At 39.1% G+C, this 22,556-nt stretch overlaps 1 pseudogene; it reads left to right on the forward strand.

Annotated features, from left to right (window-relative positions):
- The first annotated feature begins 851 nt into the window (after positions 1-851).
- On the forward strand, positions 852-982 carry LOC115216872 (annotated as a pseudogene).
- Positions 983-22,556: the final 21,574 nt, after the last annotated feature.

The following is a 22,556-nucleotide window of genomic DNA, read 5'->3' on the forward strand; positions in this document are numbered from 1 at the left end:
ACCCCAGGTCACTCCAGTTTGAGTAAACTAATGATCAAAGCATGTAAAACTCATCAGTTTTTCCTTACAAGTCCTTTTATGAATAATAAAAAGACGGTAAGATATGATTTGAAGGAGATTTGGCTGCGTTTTCTAGCCGCTCCACTGACCACATTGAGGCTCCCTCTTTCGTTTACATCTCAGTTTTATAAAAGCTTGAGCTGCTGCTGCTGTGTGTGTGTGTGTGTGTGTATGTTTGCGGGCGTGTGTGCATAAACATAACTTTATCTGCGACTATGTATGTGTGTGTATGCCTCAATGTATGTATGCCTGTTAAGTCTCTAGATGCGCGTATGTATACGTGAGTGTGTGAGTATGCGACTAACTGTATGAGTGTGCGTGTGTGTAATAATTTCACAAGTTGTCCCTGTATATGCTTATGTGTATGTGTACAAGTGTGTGTGTGTGTGTGTAGTTTCTTGTATGTATATGTCTGTATTTGTGCAGGCGTGTGTGTGTATATACGTCACTATGAATGTATTCTTTCTCAATGTGTGTGTGTAAATGTACGTTTGCGTCTATCTCAACGAGTTAATGTGTGTGTGTGTGTGTGTGTGTGTATGTGCGTGTGTGAATAAACATAACTTTATGTGTGTATGTATGTATGTGTGTGTTTGTGTGCGCGCGCACAACTAGCTTTCGCGACTTCGTCTAGCAGATGCTGCGACTATATGCGTGTGTGTATGCGGTGTGTTCGTGCGAATGTGTCCATGAGTATCTATGTGTGCGTTTATGCGTGTGTGCTTGTGCGCGTGTCTGTGCCTCTGTGTGTGTGTGTGTGTGTGTGTGTGTGTGTGTGCGTGTGTGTGTGTGTGTGTACGGCTAGGAGAGACGGATGGTTAGCGCTTGCCTTCACAAGGACCGAATAGATATCATTTAATCTTTCTCACATAATCATTGTCATTGCTCTCTACTTCAGAGCAACACTTCTTTTCTATTTTATAGGGGCAGGTATGGCTGTGTGAGAAGTAGCTTGTTTACCAACCACATGGTTCCGGGTTCAGTCCCACTGCCTGGCAACTTGAGCAGGTGTCTTCTACTATAGCCTCCGGCCGACCACATTCCTTCCAGTGAATTTGATAGACGGACACTGAAAGAACCTCGTATATACACACACACACATATATTTTTTTTTCAGTGATTTGACTGCGGCCATGCTGGAGCACCGCCTTTAGTCGAACAAATTGAGTCCAGGACTTATTCTTTGTAAGCCTAGTACTTATTCTATCAGTTTCTTTTGCCGAACCGCTATGTTAAGGGGACGTAGAGCACACCAACATCGGTTGTCAAGCGATGGTGGTGGGGGACAAATACAGACACACAAACATATACATGCATATATATACGGGCTTCCGTCTACTAATTCCACTCAAGGCCCGAGGCTATAGTAGAAAACGCCCAAATGCCACACAGTGGGACTGAACCTGGAACCATGTGGTTGGCAAGCAAGCTACTTAGCACTTAGTCATTCCTGCGCATATATATATATATATATATATATATAGCTCATGTCTGTGCCTGTGTTTGTACCCCGCACCGGTATTGGTGTGTTTACATCCCAGTAAATTAGCGTTTCGCAAAAAGCAACGTTAGAATAAGGACCAGACTTTAAAAAAGTACTGGAATCGATTCATTTGACGGAGCTCTTCAAGGTGGGGCCCCAGCATGGCCGCAGTCTAATGACTGAAGTGAGTGAAAAGATGTATATCAAGAAAAGTTTCCCTGCTTATATGTGGGTTTGCGTATTATGGGCCCCCCCTCTCTCTCTCTCTCTCTCTCTCTATCTATCTATCTATCTAACTCTCTCACTCTCTCTGTATCTGTCTGTCTGTCTCTTCCCCACTCTCTCTTCTTCTCCTTCTGTGTGTGTGTGTAAGCGAGTGAATGTTTCACGATGTTTACATGAATGCGTTTATGTATTTGTAAAATGTGTGTATGTATGTGCTTGCACATATGTGTGTGTGTGCATTCGTGTGTGAGCTTCAACGCTGTCTTTCTACACACACACACACACACACACACACACACGGCACTGTTCAATCTGTGAGCTTATCTGTGCGTGAGTGCTTCTCTTCCATTTCAGTGTGTAAACTGGGTGCGTGACTGTCTTTTAAATTGTTAGTGTGTGTATGTGTGTATGTGTGTGTGGGGAGGGGGGCGTGCTTTTGCCTGTGCGCGTAATGTTTATATCGCTTAAGTTTCATGTTTATTTTAATTCGGCGATGAGTTCCCAACACAAAACAACACACACAACACGAATATATATATTTATATATATATATATACATCTCTTCAAGAGAAGAGGTTGAGGGAGAGAGCCCGAACAAAATGTACATAGCTATCTATCTCTCTATCTGGTCTTATCTGTCTGTCTATCTATCTATTACACACACACACACACACACACACACACCACACACACATACATATATATATATATATATATATATATATATATAAAATTAATAAATAAAATAAAACATATGCATATATACATACATATATGTACGTACCTACCTCTACATGTATATATACATGCATATATGGGTACAGGACACCAAAAAAACGTCGAACACGATGAGAAACGAAAACATAAACACAAAACCAAGGAAATGGACATTTTTCTGAAGTAACGAAAAAAATAGAGTACAGGACATACAATACAAGGAAAATACACACACACATATATATGCAAGCTCCACACACAGAAGAAGGAATTCCAGTTGTAGTCGTTTCGGCCAGCGTGTTACATATCTGTGCATTAGTGTGTCTGTGTGTGTGTGTGTGTGTGTGTGTGTGTGTGTGTAATTTATCTGTCTTTGTATGTGAACGTTTATAAATGCCCAGAGTGATTAATATATGAGGCAGAGTGTGTGTGTGTGTGTGTGTAAGCAGGCGCGTCCGTATGTTGTGAAGAATTGAAGCTGAGAATGGTGGTGTTGATGGCGGCAGCGGCGCTGATGCAGAGTTGTTGAGCAGCGAAGGGGGTTAGTGGCCTTGCTGAACAGAGCCCTACTTACTACACGACACAGTGAGAGCCAATGAAAGCACACATAAATTTATGGCCTTCCTCACCCCCTCCTCTTCCTCTTTCTGTCCCCTTTTATCCATGTGATATCGCAAGATACACTACCGCTTCATAGTGAACTGGGAACTTACATACTTGATGCTTCTGTCTCCCGTCCCCTAGCCCCCGAGCCTCCCCCCCATGGAAGAGGCTCCTTTATATACGCCACCAACTTTGGTACACTTGTTCATGATTTCGTATACACACATACACGCACACACACAGACATATAAACAAATACGCACACAAGAACTGGGGTATGTTTTGGTTCGTATGTTGCCCCAGCCTGGCCGCAAGTCACTGACTGAGCATGTAAAAGAATGAAAGATAAATAAAATATGTATTTCTATTATGAATGCGTGTGTACATGTATATGTATGTGTGCGTGTGTGTATCTGTACAGACGTGTGTGTGTGTGTGTGTGTGTGTGTAGATAGACAGAGATAGATAGATAGATAGATAGACACACAGAGAGGCAGACAGACGGAGATAGATAGATAAATAGATAGATAGATAGATAGATAGATAGATAGATAGATAGATAGATGGGTTTGTGTGTGAAAGGGAGACAGACGTGATCTATCTATCTTTCTATCGATCTTTTTTCCGAAAAGATAAAAAAAAACAGAAAATGTTGGATATCAAATTCCTCAACATGGTTTTCCTTCCTGCCTTCATTTCCTTCTTTCATTGTTTCTTCTTCATTTTTTTAATTCATGCTTTTCTTCTTCCTAAAGCTAATAAGGATGAGTTGTTCACGAAAACGGTTGGCCTGTACCTTTATTTCTAGCGAGTCAATTAATCTCATAGAGTGGAGGGCTGACCTCATTCAGTGCTGACCAGAACTACATAACCCAAAATTACAGGTGATCTTTCCTGAGGGGCTCTCTTTATGTAAATACAGTGTGAAATGAATTGAATACATGCCAATGACCCTTGGGTGTGTTAAAAGATCAGGGAGCAACAACGGGTAGCGCCATCTGCGTAGCTCTACGCATTGTTGGAAGTGATAGCAAATAAGAAACTCAAGTAATTACTGCAGGAAGAATGAGAACAAAACCGAACCTTGGATAGCTTACATCTCAGAGTGAATGAGAGAGAGAGAGAGAGAGAGAAAGAGCTTCCTAAACGTCCTCCTTATCGGCGTCACCAATCTCAATGACGACAGACTGAGCTGGGCAGGTTTCACAGGAAATGGTCGTGACCGATACGGTCTGCTGAAATCCAACGATGAGTGACATAAATGCATAGGTCTTGGATATATTTGACTTTTCGAAAGCTGGATTGTTGAAGAAAGACAAAGAATCCAGGTATCAGAAAATGGTGTTTTTAGTAGGTGCCCCATCGACCTTACGGCATTGGAACAGCGTTGTGATAGGATGGTAGTTGGCTGAACCAGAGGACTTGATTTTCTTGAGAATGGTACATACTGTAGTGTTTGCCAAGAGCAGGATATGTACATAGTCAGAGAGAGACAGAGAGACAGAGAAAGAAAAAGATGTGGGCACTGAGGATTTTGGTGTATAGGGGCTAGCTAGCTCTGGGACGCGATATTTTTTAGAGTAATATGGGAAGCTGGAATCAACATTGTCACAGCTGGTGTTTGTTGGTTTGAAGCGACCGGACGTGCTTCCGCACTCGGTATGTTTTTAAAGACTCCGCCGGTACGACGACGAGGGTCCCAGCTGTATACGATCAACGGAACAGCTTGCTCGTGAAATAACGTGCAAGTGGCTGAGCATTCCACAGACACGTGTACCCTTAACGTAGTTCTCGGGGATAATCAGCGTGACACAGAGAGTGGACAAGCGACCCTTTGAAATACAAGTACAACTCATTTTTGCCAGCTGAGTGGACTGGAGGCAACGTGAAATAAAGTCTTGCTCAAGGACACAACGCGTCGCCGGAATAGAACTCACAACCTACGATATTGAGCCGATGCCCTAACCACTAAGCCACGCGCCCTCACCATGTTTATGTACACAGTGGCGACCCGACTGGATCATAAACAGAGAGAAGTTAACTAGACTGATCTAGTGCAGTGGTTTTCAACCGCGGTTCATATGAGCCCCGGCGTCCATACAACATTTTGGGGCCCACCTAAGCAAACTAGAAAGTTGGGTCCACAATACTATTTCAACAAGGGTCTGTGATAAAATCTTGCTATAGAGGTATTTTTTGCAAGTAAATAGCTTGGTCCCTTTCTCTAACATTTTACAAGTGAATGTGCGATGAGCAAAATAGTAATTTTGTAGCTGTGTGGTAAGTAACATGCTTCCTAACCACATGGTTCTGGGTTCAGTCCCACTGCGTGTGACCTTGGACAACTGTTTTCTACTAACGCTCGTGTAGTGAAAAAGTTTTTAACGTTTCGAGCATACGCTCTTCCACAAAAAGGAACACAGAAAGAAACAAGGAGAGGAAATAAAGAATGTGTAATGGCTAGCGATCTATAATGGCGAATATATAATGTGTGTGTCTGTGTTTGTGTTTGTCCCTCCACAATCGTTTGACAACCGATGCTGGTGTATTTACGTCCCCGTAACTTAGCGGTTCGGCAAAAGAGACCGATAGAATAAGTACTAGGCTTACAAAGAATAAGTCCTGGGGTCGATTTGTTCGACTAAAGGCGGTGTTCCAGCATGGCCGCAGTCAAATGACTGAAACAAATAAAAGAATAAAAGAAAATAACATCAGTTTTTAAAGACAGAATGGCTATGGAGGTCCCCAAGAATAAATCAGTAACCGTAAGAATTCATAAGTTGAAAATGGTTGAGAACTACTGACCCCAGTGTGTGCGAGCAACGGGCTGGATGCACAAGCGAGCAGCGAATATGAAGGCTTTCTTCACGAGAATGTCGGATATATAGAAGCATCTTTCGTCGCCTGGATAGCAGTTTTGCAAGAATTACAGTGCTGGTGAAAAATCGTTTGATTTCTATGGTTGAGTGAATTTTAGCAAGCGTTGGAAACCATTGTACATTTTTTCCTTGCTTGAATTCGTGGACTTGACGGAGAGCGCTTTGATTGGGAAACATGTCTAAGATGATGGTTTCGGTCACCCAGCAAGTCTTTTCTGATTAACCAGAAGGACGGCACATCTGCAGCCAGAGATAGCAAACAAGCTGGAGAAACTCAAACCTTTTAGCTGACCGGAGAGTGTTGTAGAACATGGAAAGTAGGAATCTTAAATAGTATGTGGATGAGGTAGGTTAGTGGGTGATCAGATAGTCCTTGAACGCCTTAAAAAGGGAGGATACGGTTATGATCTTTCTCCGTTATAGTCTGATAGCGAAGAAATAAGTCAATGGTGTTTAGCATGTCCGTGTGAGGGTCTGGAGATGAAACCAAATGTTATGCTTTACACCAGCAGCATTAGCATGGTTTGTTTGTGAGAGCCAACAAGTGTTGTGAGCAACGAGACGTTGATGATGATGACTTCGGGCAGGAAGGAAATAAGATAGATGTCCTTGATGCTGGAAGAGATTATGATCTTGTTGCGGGTTAGAGGAGATAGAAGAACGGCAGATGGATTTGAGAGAGTTGGAGGAGGAAGGTTTTCCGCCAAGCTAAGTGAAAGATTTCGTAGCTGAGAGACGTGGGTAGCGGGGAGAATGGAATCTAGACATGCGCAGACAGCTTTTTCGCAGTAGTGCTTCAGTAAAGAGTGTTATCTGGACAGAAGAAATGTATTATAGATAAGATTGGTGTGTGGTAGACTGTGCGTGTGTGTTATAAATTTGCTGGCAGTAATTTCGAAGTTTCGCCAGTGGTGGCTAATACAAACTGTGAATAAACTACCATTAGTGAAATTTCGAAATCACCTGAGATTCTACAAATGTATTGAATTATTCATTCTGTTAATGTCCCATGTTTTATGCATTTAAAAACATTTAACGCTGGCTACACTCACGCACACTCATATGTATATCTTTTATTCCGTTTTTATATTTGGTTTGCAAGCTTCTTGACGTGAATCTGTGTGCCAAAACAAATCTTTTGTCTTGGAAGGGTCATTACGCCAATACTATTAACACACACACTGGTTTAGTATCATTTCTTTACTGTTAGTCTGTTGGTTAATTACTTAACCAATTGACTAACAATGAAGTAATATTGAACCAGTGCGTGTTGTTATTATTGGCATAATGACCCTTCCAAGAAACAGGATATCTTTTATCTCCTATCTTTTACTTGCTTAAGGCATTGGACAGCGACCATACTGGGGCACTTCCTTGAAGGGATTCACTGCAACAAATCGAATTAATTCTTTTCATTTTAAAGTTTGGTGCTTATTCTACTGGTTGGCATGCGGTGGCAAGGGGATAACGAACACACGCATACATACATACATACTTACATACATACATACATATATACAGACATGCATACATACATAAATCAGCCGAGCACTGAGTCAAAGTTGTGAGGGAGCCAAAAGCGTGTCTATAGCCACTCGTGTCTATATATACACATTAAAGCAATTAACAAAATCCTTTGTACTAACCATGGGGTCACACTCACTTGCGAGTGACGGCTACGTTTTTATATATGCACCCTCTCACACATATTGTGGTGTGGGAGAGAGGGAGAGAAAGAGATGTGAATACACAGACACACGCACACACTTATACACATATTCACATATTTATGCTCAACCCAAACCACATTCCTACATATATACACCCACACGCATAGCTTCCTCTTCCACATGTTATAGAGAGAGACAGCATATGAAGCATATCAGTGAGTAATGCTTTCTTTAATGCTGCTCTCTCACCCGTGACGGCAATATTATATTTGCCAAAATATCTACGCAAGGATATATACTAACAACAACAATAATAATACTGATAATAATAATAATAATAATAATAATAATAATAATGATAATAATAATAATGATAATAATAATAATAATAATAATAATAATAATAATATAATAATAATAAAGAATAATATACATTATGATAACATATATATTATACATATATGTATAAATGTGTATGTATGTTGTTATATCTTATTTCTCTCCTCCCCCTCTACATACACACACTCTCCCTCTCTCTCTCTCTCTATATATATATATATATATGTATATATAATATATACATATATATATAGATAGATAGATAAATAATATATATATATATATATATATATATATTATATTTAAACTTACTTGGAGGATAAGAAACGAACGACGCGAGGCGCTCAGTCATATAATAACAATTTAACAAATAAATTTTATTTCATTCATTTTGCAGGAAGGATTGCTTCGACCGGATCGTGTTCTGCCCTTACCTTCGAAACACGCATTGAGTCGAACCAGGGTCGGCTGATGAAGGGGAATATTCCTTGTATTGTTTGCCTTGTACTCTGTTTTTTTCGTTGTTAAAAAAAGTCCGTTTCCTTGTTTGTTTTTATGTTTTCGTTTCTCGTTGTGTTCTACGTTTATTTGTGGTGTCCTGTACTCATATATATATATATATATATATATATATATATATATATATATATATATATATATATATATATATATATATATATATATATATATATGCATATGTATATATACATATAGATGTAGGTATGTATATATATGTATGTGTGTATGCATATGTTTTATTGTTAAATTGTTATTATATGCATATATATATATATATATATATATATATATATATATATATATATATATATATATATATATATATATATATGCATGTATGTATACATGTAGATGTAGGTATGTACATATATGTATATATGTATGCATATGTTTTATTTGTTAAATTGTTATATTATATATATATATATATATATTATTAAAAAAAAGGAGATGTCGAACACGAGTGGTGATATATAAAAAAGGAAATGAAGAAAATGCTGACAAATAATTGAAGTATTAGTAATTTAATTAGGTGAAAGTTCTTTTTACCGGTTGCGCATTTGTTATGCTTATATATTTATATAACTTACTTGGAAAAGGATGCGTGGCGTTCGATCATATAATGATATAAATAATATATAAACATATACATATATACATACCTACATACATATGTATATATACACATGCATATATGAGTACAGGACATAAAAAAAAAAACGTTGAACACAATGAGAAACGAAAACATAAAAACAAAAACATAGAAACGACCTTTTTTCGAACAAAACAAAAAACAGAAACGAGACAAAAAGAACATTTCCTTCTTCAGTTGTCCCTATTTCATTTACTCCACGTTCGAAGACAAGATATATATATATATATATATATATATATATTATATATATATATATATATATATATATATAGGCGCAGGAGGAGTGGCTGTGTGGTAAGTAGCTGGTTTACCAGCCACATGGTTGTTCCGGGTTCTGTCCCACTGCGTGGCACCTTGGACAAGTGTCTTCTACTATAGCCTAGGGCCGACCAAAGCCTTGTGAGTGGATTTGGTAGACGGAAACTGAAAAGATGCCCGTCGTATATATCTATATATATGCGTGTGTGTGTTTGTCCCCGTAGCATTGCTTGACAACCGATGCTGGTGTGTTTATGTCCCCGTTACTTAGCGGTTCGGCAAAAGAGACCGATAGAATAAGTACTGGGCTTACAAAAAGAATATGTCCCGGGGCCGAGTTGCTCGACTAAAGGCGGTGCTCCAGCATGGCCGCAGTCAAATGACTGAAACAAGTAAAAGAGTAAAGAGTAAAAGTTATATATATATATATATATATATATATATATATATATATACATACACTCGTACATCTCTGTATCATTGCATGCAGTCACCGACATACACACATACATTAAGTAACTAACACTGTATCTTAAATGTTGTGTGTCACGTTTATTTTTACCTTCCTACAGGACCATTTACCCTACCACATACGGACACACACGAGCGCACACGAACACACACACGCATGCATATCCAAGCACACACATACGCACATACAAATATATTTAGAAGTGTGAAAAGGCAAAAATTTTTCAGATGTTTCATTATTTAATTCTAATCTCTACAGCTGTTTCAACAGTAAAATACTCATTCATACCAATTAATATATAAAAAAAGTACATAATTAATTCCCCCCTCTCTCTCTCTCTCTCTCCTTCACTATCCCTCTGTTTCGATCTCTTTCTCTCTATGTGTGGTTATACATACACACACACAATCATATAAATATATACATATTTATGTACACATGTACACACATACACTCACGCACACACATACACACACACACATGGCCATACATTTGTGTTTGTAAATTCGGGAAGAGTAAACCCATGACTAATAGAACACAGAAGTAAAAATTAAATTGTCGGTGCGGGTTCAATTCCCACAAGACCCTTGTTTTGCTTTATGTATTTTCTTATACATATGAGTCTTTCCGAATTTCCATTATATCTATGTAAATATAAATACATATGTATGTATATATATATGTGGATATATACATTTATATCTAAAATGTATACACACACAAAACACAGACACACACACATATATATATATACATGTGTGTATAACATATATATATATCACACACACACATATCTATATACATATATGCATAAATATACACGCACATATATACACAACTTCCGTTTTCGAATATATATCATGTTTGATGTTAGAATATATTGCGTATCGTTTTATGTCTGAATGTATATACGCGCGTGTGTATGTATACCTTCTTGTAACACACACACATAAACACATATACACACATATACACACATATATATTCACACACAAAAAATATCCAACAAATGTGCCTGGTTTTCGAATATAAATATTGTTAATATTGACTGTAAATATATGAGCGCTGATGTATATACGTGTGTGCCTCTGTGTGTGCGTGTGTGTGTGTGTGTGTGTGTGTGTGTGTGTGTGTGTGTGAATATGCTTGTGTGTATTTGTATTTGTGTTCCTGAGAGTAAATGCGGTTTTTTTTTCTTATTTAACCCTTATCCATCGCTTAGCTTTTTTGCAGCAGACCTATAATCGAAGACGTTCTTGTCGTGACTATCCCATCGGTTTATCGTGTATATTATGAATAACGTTGTTCAATGTATTCTTCTAAATTTAAAATTGCATTGAGAGTCTGAGGGAAGTTTAGCTGCTCTTTCTAGTAGATCGAGAGACTGAATAAAGTTTTTTTTCTCATTATTTGTTAGGGAGGAGATAGTGTGTGGGTATATGTATATGTATGTGTGTGTGTGTGCGCGCGCGCGCGCGTGCGTGTGTATGTGCGTGTGTGCGCGCGGTGTGTGTGTGCGTGTGTGTGTGCGTGTGTGTGCGTGGGGGATGTGTAGAATAAAGCGTATATATATCTGTATATGGTGTGAATTTTCATTGGAATGGTTACTTTGTGTGGAAAGACGTGTGTTTAGGGAAAGGAAAATGAGGAGGAAGAGAGAAAGAGAGAGAGTATGTATGTATTAAATGTGTGTGTGCGTGTGGAAAGAGTCACAGATGAAGTGAATGGAATGGTGAGAATTCCAGATGTCAAGTTGAAGCAAGGAATTGGCAAGTCTTTGGACGATAAACCTCGGTGATGCGATTTGGCGGTGGCAAGGTGATGGGGATGGAGTGGGTGGCGGCGGCGGTGACGGTGGTGGTGGTGGTGGTGGTGGTTATGGTGTCAAAGCTGATTGCCGGTGGTGTCGGTCGTGGGACAGGGGTATGGGTGGGAGGAGTAGGAGGAGGAGAGAATATTGTGGTATTTGTGCTTGTCACTGGCTCTGTGGAGGGATGGCGGGGGGCGGAGAGTAACGTTGGTGGTTGTGTGGGTGGTAGAAGTAGTAGGATGACGTGACACGACAGAGGAGATGGGAGAGGAAGGGGGGCCTGTGGGAAGATGGAGATAGGTGGAGGGGGGATCTTCTTGTTCGAGGTTAAGAGGTCATGAAGACAAGAGGGAGTTAACTATCAATCAGACAAAAACGGGTCGCTGCTGTCATAATAGCCACACGTGTATTACCTATAGTAGTAGTAGTAGTAGTGGCGGTGGTGGTGTTTGTAGTAGTAGCAACAGCAGCAGTGGTAGTATTAGTAGTGCAACAGCAGTAGTAGTAGTAGTAGTAGTGCAACAGCAGCAGTAGTAGTAGTAGTAGAGACGGTGGTGTTTGTAGTAATAGCAACAGCAGCAGTAGTAGTAGTGGTAGTAGTAGTAGTAGTAGTAATAGAAACAGCAGCAGCAGCAGTAGTAGTAGTAGTATTGTAGTAGAAGTAGTAGTAGTAATAGTAGTAGTAGTAGTAGTGTAGTAGTAGTAAGTAGCAGTAGAGGTGGTGGTGGTGGTTGGTGGTGGTGGTGTTTGTAGTAATAGCAACAGCAGCAGTAGTAGTAGTGGTAGTAGTAGTAGTAGTAGTAATAGCAACAGCAGCAGCAGCCAGTAGTAGTAGTAGTTGTAGTAGAAGTAGTAGTAGTAATAGTAGTAGTAGTAGTGTAGTAGTAGTAGTAGTAGTAGTAGTAGAGGTGGTGGTGGTGGTGTTTGTAGTAATAGTAGTAGTAGTAAAGGCAGCAGCAGCAGCGACTGCAGCAACAGTAGTAGTAGAAGTAGTATAAGTGTAGTATCAGCAGTAGTTGTAAACGTAGTAGTAAAGGTTGTAGTATTTCTGGTAGTTAGTAGTAGTAGCTGTAGCTTGTGGTGGGGAGGGTGACAATTAACCCCGTTGTTTAGCCCCAGGTCAGCAGTCCTGATGATGAATGTGATCAAAGATATTCGAGCAATGATCATCCGGATTCTTTTTGTATCCTTTTCTCTTGGTTTTTTTTTTTGGTCTTGATATATATATATATATATATATATATATAATTATATATATATATATGTAACACTATATTATTCAATGACTTTTTAATATCGTGGGGTCTTATTTGAGGAAATTTAGCTACTGTTTTTAGCCAGGCTGACGTGTATACAGAGCAGGGACAGGCAAGCTTTTTCAAGAAGTGAGTCGCATGAGATATGTATGGGTCAGGCGCAATTTGTCCCTGACTGATATAGGTGCTTCCTCGATAGTGACTGGTATGGATGTATTTAGCAGTGTTCGAAGAGGTGGCCACTACAAGCAACGGGAGCCGACAGTGTGGTAGATATAATGGTCGCGATAATAAAGGCAGGCTTCTTCTTTAGTGCCAGAGCAGATCTGATGTAACAGACCGATGAAACTAAGCGTTCCAACTGTGACCAACCTGTATTTTCAGATAGGCATCTTTGTGATTCTGCTCAAAATTAGTCGCCGCCTTGATCCTTAAGTACCCTTAATAGAACCTGCACTCTAGAAAGGTTTGAAGACCCCTTTCCGCCCGCCTCTCTACCACTCCCTTAGGCTGAGTAATGAGTCATGATCACTGCCATGGCTGCGTGGTTTTGGGTTCAGTCCCACTGCTACGCAGCTCGAGCAAGTATCTTCTACAATGTCCCCCTACTCCCGGTTCGAATAAGGCCTTGTGAATTAATTTGGTTGCTAGAAGCTGTGTGGAAGCCCGTCGTGGGTGTGTGCGTCCTCCTCTGTGTTGTGTTTCTCTCCACCGGAGCTTGACAACCGATGTTCGTTTGTTTATGTTCCTGAAACATTAGTGGATCAGGACCAGACTAATAAGAATTAGCATAGATTTGTTCCCTTGAACCAATGATTCTCAGCCATTGGAACCTCATAGCCATTCAATAATTAAAAGGAAATGTGGATCTTTATGGTTATCGTCACTGTCTGCAATTTTGTTCCAATGGTTTTCAAATTTGGTGTATGAATTAGGTTTTGTATACTGAATTCATTTTCCCTATAAATCCATAATCAAAAAGTTATTAGCCTATAAAATTTGCAAAATTTAAGTATTTTAGCCAATAAGAAGCGAGTATTATACACATCACCGTGGCGAAAAACTCTGTTTCCACAGTAATCAAAGGTGCTGCGCTTGCGCACAAGGAGGAGAAGGAGATACGAGGAAGATAATCTTACTATAATAATACTCTTGTGTTTTTTTCCGTCACAACATATGGATGAGAAAGGAAGGGGTGATAGATGAATAAGGAAGGAAGGGGTGATGACAAACTGGAAGTGGGATCGTTTCAACTCTGAGTGAGCATATGTGTGTGCATGTAAAAGGGAGGTATGTGAATGTGTGTTCGTGCGTGTATGTGTGCGTGTGCAATGGAAGTGGGATGGTGAACATTCAACGCCGAAAAGAAAAATCAAGCGGCGTTTCACTCCTGTGTGAGTATATGTGTGTGTATGTATGCGCGTGTACAAGGGAAGTAGCAATGTTTCACATGATGATACACTCCCTCGCCCCGATGATGGAAGAGGCAACGAAAGCGCTGTTTTCTGATTGGCTGAAAATTCTGAAAATGATCAAATTTTGAACATCTGTAACATTTTCGCAATTCTTTTTCTGGAATAAATGAATACCAAATTCAGATTCAGCGTCAAAACTTACATCAGTATGATACGTTAAAACAATTATTTAAAGATAATTGTAAACAGTGACAAAACCCACAAAGATCCAAACGTTTCCATTATATTTTAGCGTTAAATATTATTAGGAATTATATGAAATTTTTAAAATATTGTATTCTTGAAGTATAAACAATTTATTGCTCAGAAACTTTCACAAAACATTATATGAACGTCAAAGAGCTATTTGGATCCCAGGTGAAAACCACTACATTAAACCCTTGAAGGCGGTGCCCAAGCATGGCCGCAATCCAATGACTGGAACAAGTAAAAGACAAAACACGAAAACATATGAAAGTTTACTATTTATGATTTTTAATGGTGTGACTTGAGTGAGATTTGACTGCTAATTCTAGCCGGTCAACGATCGTGTATAAGTTCCTTTTCTGGCTCTTATATTAGTTACATACTTGGCGGAAATTCAATTACGTAGACATTGTATAAAGGGAAAGATTTATGGTTTCAAATATTGCAAGACTCGCCAAAGTTTTCTCATCACGTTTCGCGATAATCTCTCGAGAAATGGGCAATTCTGTCTATAGAGTCACAAATCACCAATTATATAAACATACAATCTTGGACATATACTTATTGATTCTATCATCACTCCTTCGGCACGTACGCTAAAGATTATACATTGCTGATGAGGTCATAATAAAGCCGAAATATATCTTGTTCATTTAAAGAAAATACGAATCTTGGGGATTAGATTTAATGGATTATACTTTGACTTAAATACTTCACTGGTATTTATTTAACAATTCGCTGGAAAGGCTTTGTAAGAAGCTTGCTTCTCAACCACATGATACCAAGTTCATTCTTACTGCGTGGCACGTTGAGCAATCTCCTTCTGCTATAGTCATGAGCTGAACAAAACCTTGAGTGGATTTGGTGGACGGAAACTGAAAGAAGCGCGTCGTATACATACGGGTGCGTGCGTATGTGTATGTGTGCCTTTGTAATTGTGCTCGTCCTTCCTCCTTTGACAGCCGGTGCTGGTTTGTTTACGCTGTTAGTTTGTTTATGTTCAGAACAAAAGAGACGGACAGACTTAGTACCAGGTTAAAAAAATAAATACTGCGATCGGTTCATTCTACCAAGAAATTCTTCAAGACGGTACAACAGCATGGCCGCAGCCTGATGACCAAAGCAACTAAAAGGTCAGATTACTTCAGGCAGTATTTGAACTCGAAGCGTAAATAGACGCCGAGGACCGTAACTGTGAACGCCAAGGCACTTTGTCCGCCATTATTATCAATTCAACTAAGAAATGATAGTGTTTGTTTTTCAACGCATATTTATTTCTAACGTTTTTGACCAAGTGGCATAAATATGCTAACAATATCACACACACACACACACACACACACACACACACACACACACACAGAGGTAATACACAGATAACTCCTTAGACGGTTTTTATAACCTCTAGTTAATCTTACCTGTACATACATAGATAAATATATTAATCAATGAAATTCCAACCTAATCTGATTTTCACGTTTTATTATTTACAATTTTACAATATTATAATAATTCAGTTAAGAGAAGGATAAGAAAATATTAGATTTATAAGCCCTAAAATCCATTTTCCGAGTTCGATTCCAAGCAGTGACCTGAATAATAATAATAATAATGATGATAATAATAATAACAACAACAACATACATAAGATATCCAGGTTCGAAATTTTCCCAAAACACCTGATGAAGGCTGGAAGGTATATCAGCCGAAACGTTGTGTTACCAACAAACAAGATGAGGACAAATATCCGTCAAATGTAAATAATGTATTATAATAATTCTTTCAACTGGAATCGCAGGGGAAGGGATTAAGTCGATTACATCGACTCTAGTCCTTATCTGGTATTTATTTAATCGACCCCCGAAAGGATGAAAAGTAAAGTCGACCTCGGCGGAATTTTAACTCAGAACCTAGCAACAGACGAAATACCGCTAAGCGTTTCGCCCGGCAAGCTAACGAATCTGCCAGCTCGCCGCCTTACAATATTATAATAATATTATTATTATATTATCTTTATTTATTGTGATAAAACTAGTACTTTCATGCGATACGCAATCATCAGGTTTATGTATTATTATTATTATTATTATTATTATTATTATTATTATTATTATTATTATCATTATTATTATTATTATTATTATTATTATTACATACATGCATAACATTAATAACCAAAAGCTGGAACTTGATAGAAATGTAGTTTGAATTCTTGCGATATTTTCGCTTTGAAATATCCTAGAAAACTCCTCTAAAGTTATGACAAAATTGCGGCAGGCATCAATGCATATCGTTAATGATAGTATTCAAGGGTCGATATTTGATCCTTACCTCTTCATAATTAGTATGGATTATGTAATGCGTATATCATTGCAAGAAGATCGATAAGCATGTCAGGAGAAGGTTTATCCGATTGATTTATGGTTGTAAGTCTTCCTATATCAGATTTTGCTGAGAACCTTGCAATTTTAAGTTGTAAGACCTTTGTAGCACAAAGATAACTCACAGATTCTGAAACTAGAAAACTTGCTCTGAAAAATCAATTAAAACTAGTGATCGTACGCGTGTGATTTGAACCCCGTGGTCCCGTGGTTCGGCAAAAGTGGCCGACAGAATAGATAGTAGGCTTAAAAGAATAAGTCCTGAGATTGCTTCATTTGACTCAAATTCTTCAAGGCGGTACCCCAGCATGACTGCAGTCTAATGACTGAAACAAGTAAAGATAAAAGCTAGTTGTTAGAACGTCGGATCGAATACCACTTGGTACTTGTTCTGACAATTATTGCGGTGAGTTCAAACCCTGCCGAGGCCAACATTTTCCCTTGTTTTTTTCTGCAGTCGATCAAAAATGTATGGCAATGGATTGGCGGAATTGTAAGAACATTGGATCAAGTACCTTGTGATATTTTGCTTCGGCTGTTTGCGTGCTGCGTTCAAATCCTTCATGGGAGACTTAATTTCTCGCCTTGTTTATTACGCTTACGTGTCAAAGTGGGTGCCTTCGCTGAGGTCTACGCTGTCACAAATATTTCAGGCCAATTGCCTGATTTGAAGCCTTCACAAGTCCCAGATTCTCTGTAAAGGCTCATGGGCACAACCTCCCTCCCCCTGAGATGCTGCTCGTCCGAGAAATGAGCCCCATGAGGTGGGTTAGCTGCTGCAGTGAGTGTTGCTGGTCATTGTCTGCGGCAACACCTTTGCAATTATGACTGCGCGGCGCGGCTAAACACGCTATTTTGTTTATGGTGTACAATCCAATACTCTCTCTCTCTCTCTCTCTCCTCACCATCTTCTGCCGCTTAACCTCCTCACCATTTTTTCTTTTATTTTGTTTCCTTAATGAGTTAGTTATGAGTCTTTCTGCGATAATTTGGTCTTTTATACTTTTAATTGTTTTCTTTTCTTGTAAAAAATTGTTGCTAAAAGTTCGTGATTTGAAAAACTAAAGGTTATATGTACACATGCATATACATACACACACACAAACACGCACATATATACATGTATGTATGTATGTATGTATGTATGTATGTATGTATGTATGTATGTATGTATGTATGTATGTATGTATGTATGACTGTATGAGTTATATACATATGTGAAAATTCAAAATGGAACATGGAAGCAATGAACAGAGAAAGAACGAAAGACCAGTTAACATAAAAATACGAACAACCTCTCATTAGCAATGGGAACCCAGACCACTAGAGTAGTTTCAGCGCGTTTAAAATTCCTAGACTGTTAATTCCATGGCGTTGCTTGTCTGGATTGCGCCGGTGATAGAGTGAATATCACTGAGATGATAGACTAAACGCGAAGAATATATCATACACTCGTACGTATAAACATACAAACACGCACAGACATTAATCACAAATTGCAACAATTGTTTCTGTGTATTGGTAATAGCACTTAGTTGCTGGGGTTTCCATATGCTATTATATGAAATATCATATAAGTGAACATGATCCAGCTGTGCGTGTACCAGCAAGTCATCAGGTTAGTAGCTTTGAGAGCATTCAAAATTCGCAACTAACAGCTGTTATTACTGTACGGAAACAATTGTTGTGATTTATGATTAAAACCTATTCATTCTATCTTCTTGTCATATAAATCTTTATATGAATTCTGCATACACCAACGGATTTCCGTGTGCATATTCAGTAAAAGGAGTAATCCTGCTGTATAATGGCATATGGTAACTTTTGGGGAGCTTTGAAATGCATATTATGAGGTTATTACCCAGATAAAACACACACACACACACATACACGAATACATTGTCAGACGCTCAACTTCCTATGTCACACACATGTTTTGGATATACTATGACAAAGAGTAGAAATGCTTTCAGATGAAAACTTGAGTTAACAGGTGTAGCGACACACAATCTTTGCCAATTCTTATAATGTTCAGCCAGTGATAGAATTAAAATGTTACTTTTCGAAGTTTAAATTGAAATAGTTCTGTTCAATAGCATCGGAGTCTGGACAATAACACCGATGCTATTAACACGGACAGATGCCGGACATTCCTGTCTCTGGTATTTACATTTGATGTTTATTTCCAGAATAAAATACCAAACGGCTGAATATAAGCGAGCAGACATGCTCATGTAATAACAGTTTTACATTAAAAAAAGATTCATTTTAATTGGACAAGCTTTTAGAAAACCAAATACACCACAAATCACGCAACTGTAATCAGAAACAAGACGCAATAACAGTCGTTCTCAACCATTCTTTTTGACCTTTGGATATCGCAGATTCCTATTACACCTGAGTGGACCATCATAGCAGTTCGATGTTTTTAAAATCCTTCTATATTTTTATGATTAAATATTATAAAGAATTGTATTTAAAAAAAAAGAAAAACTGTTAAAATATTTTAGGCATTGTGGAAGTATAACCTATTTATTGAACATGATAGGCGCAGCAGTGGCTATGTGGTAAGAAACTTGCTTCCCAACGACATGATTCCGGGTTCAGTCCCACTGTGTGACACCTTGCGCAAGTGTCTTCTACCATAGCTTCGGGCCGACCAAAGCCTTGTGAATGGATTTGGTAGGCGGAAACTGAAAGACGCCCGTCGTATACACACCACACACACACACACACACACACATATATATATATATATATTATATATATATATATATATATATATATATATACGTATATATATGCATAAGTATATATATGTATACGTATACATATGTATATATGTATATATTCACTCTTTTTTTCACTCTTTTACTTGTTTCAGTCATTTGACTGTGGCCATGCTGGAGCAGCGCCTTTAGTCGAGCAAATCGACCCCAGGACTTATTCTTTGTAAGCCTAGTACTTATTCTATCGGTCTCTTTTGCCGAACCGCTAAGTTGCGGGGACGTAAACACTCCAGCATCGGTTGTCAAGCGATGCTGGGAGGACAAATACTGACACAGAAACATATATACACACATGCATATATATATATACATATATACGACGGGCTTCTTTCAGTTTCCGTCTACTAAATCCACTCACAAGGCTTTGGTTTGCCCGAGACTATAGTAGAAGACACTTTCCCACGTTGCCATGTTTGTTCCCCCATCACCACTTGACAACCGGCATTGGTGTGTTTACATCCCCGTAATTTAGCGGCTCGGCAAAAGAGCCCGATAGAATAAGTACCAGGCTTAAAAATAAGCCCTGGGGTCAATTCATCCAACAAAAAATTCAAGGCGGTGCCCCAGCATGACTGAAACAGATAAAAGATAAAAGAAAAGATAAGCTTTAACAACAAAATCTTATATGGATCCCCGCCCCCAAGGGGCCATACTTGGTTGGAGAACCGCCGCTTTCAAGGTTTTATCATGTGACGGGAGATGTGAGTTCTCTCCAAAGCATCGCTGGTGTAAACATTAATTCGGCAGAGTGCGTGGTTCGGAGATCAGGGTGTCGGGGCACGGTGTCTCTTTATAACGAGAGGTCACCAACTACGATATGACGATATGACATCGCCTGAGGAAAGTATCGCTAAGGAGATTTTACGTGCTTGGTCAGCTGACAGCACGCTTAGGGGCTGACCACGAGCGAGATGTTTGGATATTATATTGGTCAGGCTTGGGGATCCTGTCGGAATATTAGCTCGTTACTTCGTTGTTACTGATTAGAATTTTTAGGGCGTGTTTCAAAACGCATTTTCTACGACCTCCACAGAAATAATGGGCTAAGAACGTAGATGGATGGATACATATAGATGGTTCGGCAAAAGAGACTGATATAATAAGTACGAGATTTGCAAAAACATAAGCGCTTCGGTTGATTTATTCAACTAAAGCCTTGAGAGCGGTGTCCCAGCATGGCCGCAGTTCAATGATTAAAACAAGTAAAAAGATAAGTCAGTGAGGGTCTAGTCAAGTGCAGTGTTACTTTTAGTGATAGTCCGGCCTTTCTTGAAGATTAGAAGTCAATGAATAATGTAGATTGGCCAGGCTGGGGCGTACATGTCAGTATCGGTTGCCAAGCGGTGGTGGGGGGAAACAAACACACACACATATGTATATATTCGACGAGCTTCTTTCAGTTTCCGCCTACCAAATCCACTCAAGGCTTTGGTTGGCTCGAGGCTATAGTAGAAGACACTTGCGCAAGGTGCCACGCAGTGGGACTGAACCCGGAAAGAGGAGGTTGGTAAGCAAGCTACTTACTACACTGCCACTCCTGTGTCTAGAAAAAAATAACCAGCAAGAACCGAGTGAGAAAGATCTTTCTTTAGAGATACCTATGAAATAGCAAGGACTCAAGTGAAGCAAAGCAGAGAGAAAAAACCAGCCCAGAGACGAGAAGAGCGAATGAATGTCGCGGAGGGGCCGATGTGCCATAGGAAGTGAAACACTTAAATAAGTCCAACTGACGCTGAGAGCCAAGTGAACTAAAACATCGAAGCGCATGCTGAAGGAAAAACTACGTCCATACGACGGTTTGATCCGTCGCCCCAATAACAAACCCAACAATGTGAAACACTGGGCCACACATCTCAACTAAGCGTAGTCTGATCTATAATATTTTTATAGGTCACAAACAAATTTTTCCGATAGCATCTCTGTAGTGTTGTAAGATTTCTTTAATTGTCGATATTTCTGTGTAAATGTCAAGTGATTATGTTGTGTATTATTTATGGTGGGAAAGAACGATGTCTTTACATATTTATATGCAATGACAGCCGAGTTGGGAGAAGAGGTTGGATGGGAGGGAGAGGAAGAATATCAATCCACGAAATGGAAGATCAGATTCGACAGGAGGGTTTCATAGGAAACAATGTGTGTGTGTGTATATATATAGATAGAGATAGATAGATAGACAGAGAGAGAGAGAGAGAGAGAGAAGAGAGAGAGAGAGAGGGGGGTAGGGGTTTTGTAAGAAGCTTGTTTCCCAACCACATGGTTCCGGTTTCAGTCCCACTGCGTAGCACCCTGGGCAAGTGTTTTCTACTATAATCTCGAGTCGAAGAAAGACTTGAGTGGATTTGGTAGACAGAAACTGAAAGAAACGTGCCGCATGTATGTGTGTGTGTGTGTGTGTGTGTTTATGTTTTGTTACCGGTGCTTGTGTGTTTGGTTACATCTTCGTAACCAAACGGTGGTTTAGCAAATGAAACCGATAGAATAAGTACTAGGCTTTAAACACATAAGTACTGAGGTCAGTTCATTCAGTTAAAAATTCTTGAGAACGGTGCTCCAGCATGACCACAACCTAATGACTTAAACAAGTAAAAGACAAAAAAGATATGTTGATTCTTATATACGCGCAATAGGCGAGGGAATATCGACCCTAGGAACTTTTTGTTATCCACTCTAGAAATAGCAGAGCTAAATCTTACTTCGGCGGAACCTCAGACTCAGAAAATAACGGACCTTCACAAAAACCACATGGTATTGTTTTACTCGCTGGGTCTGGAGTAAT

Source organism: Octopus sinensis, linkage group LG10 (assembly GCF_006345805.1).
Source record: "Octopus sinensis linkage group LG10, ASM634580v1, whole genome shotgun sequence".
Lineage (NCBI taxonomy): Eukaryota > Metazoa > Mollusca > Cephalopoda > Octopoda > Octopodidae > Octopus > Octopus sinensis.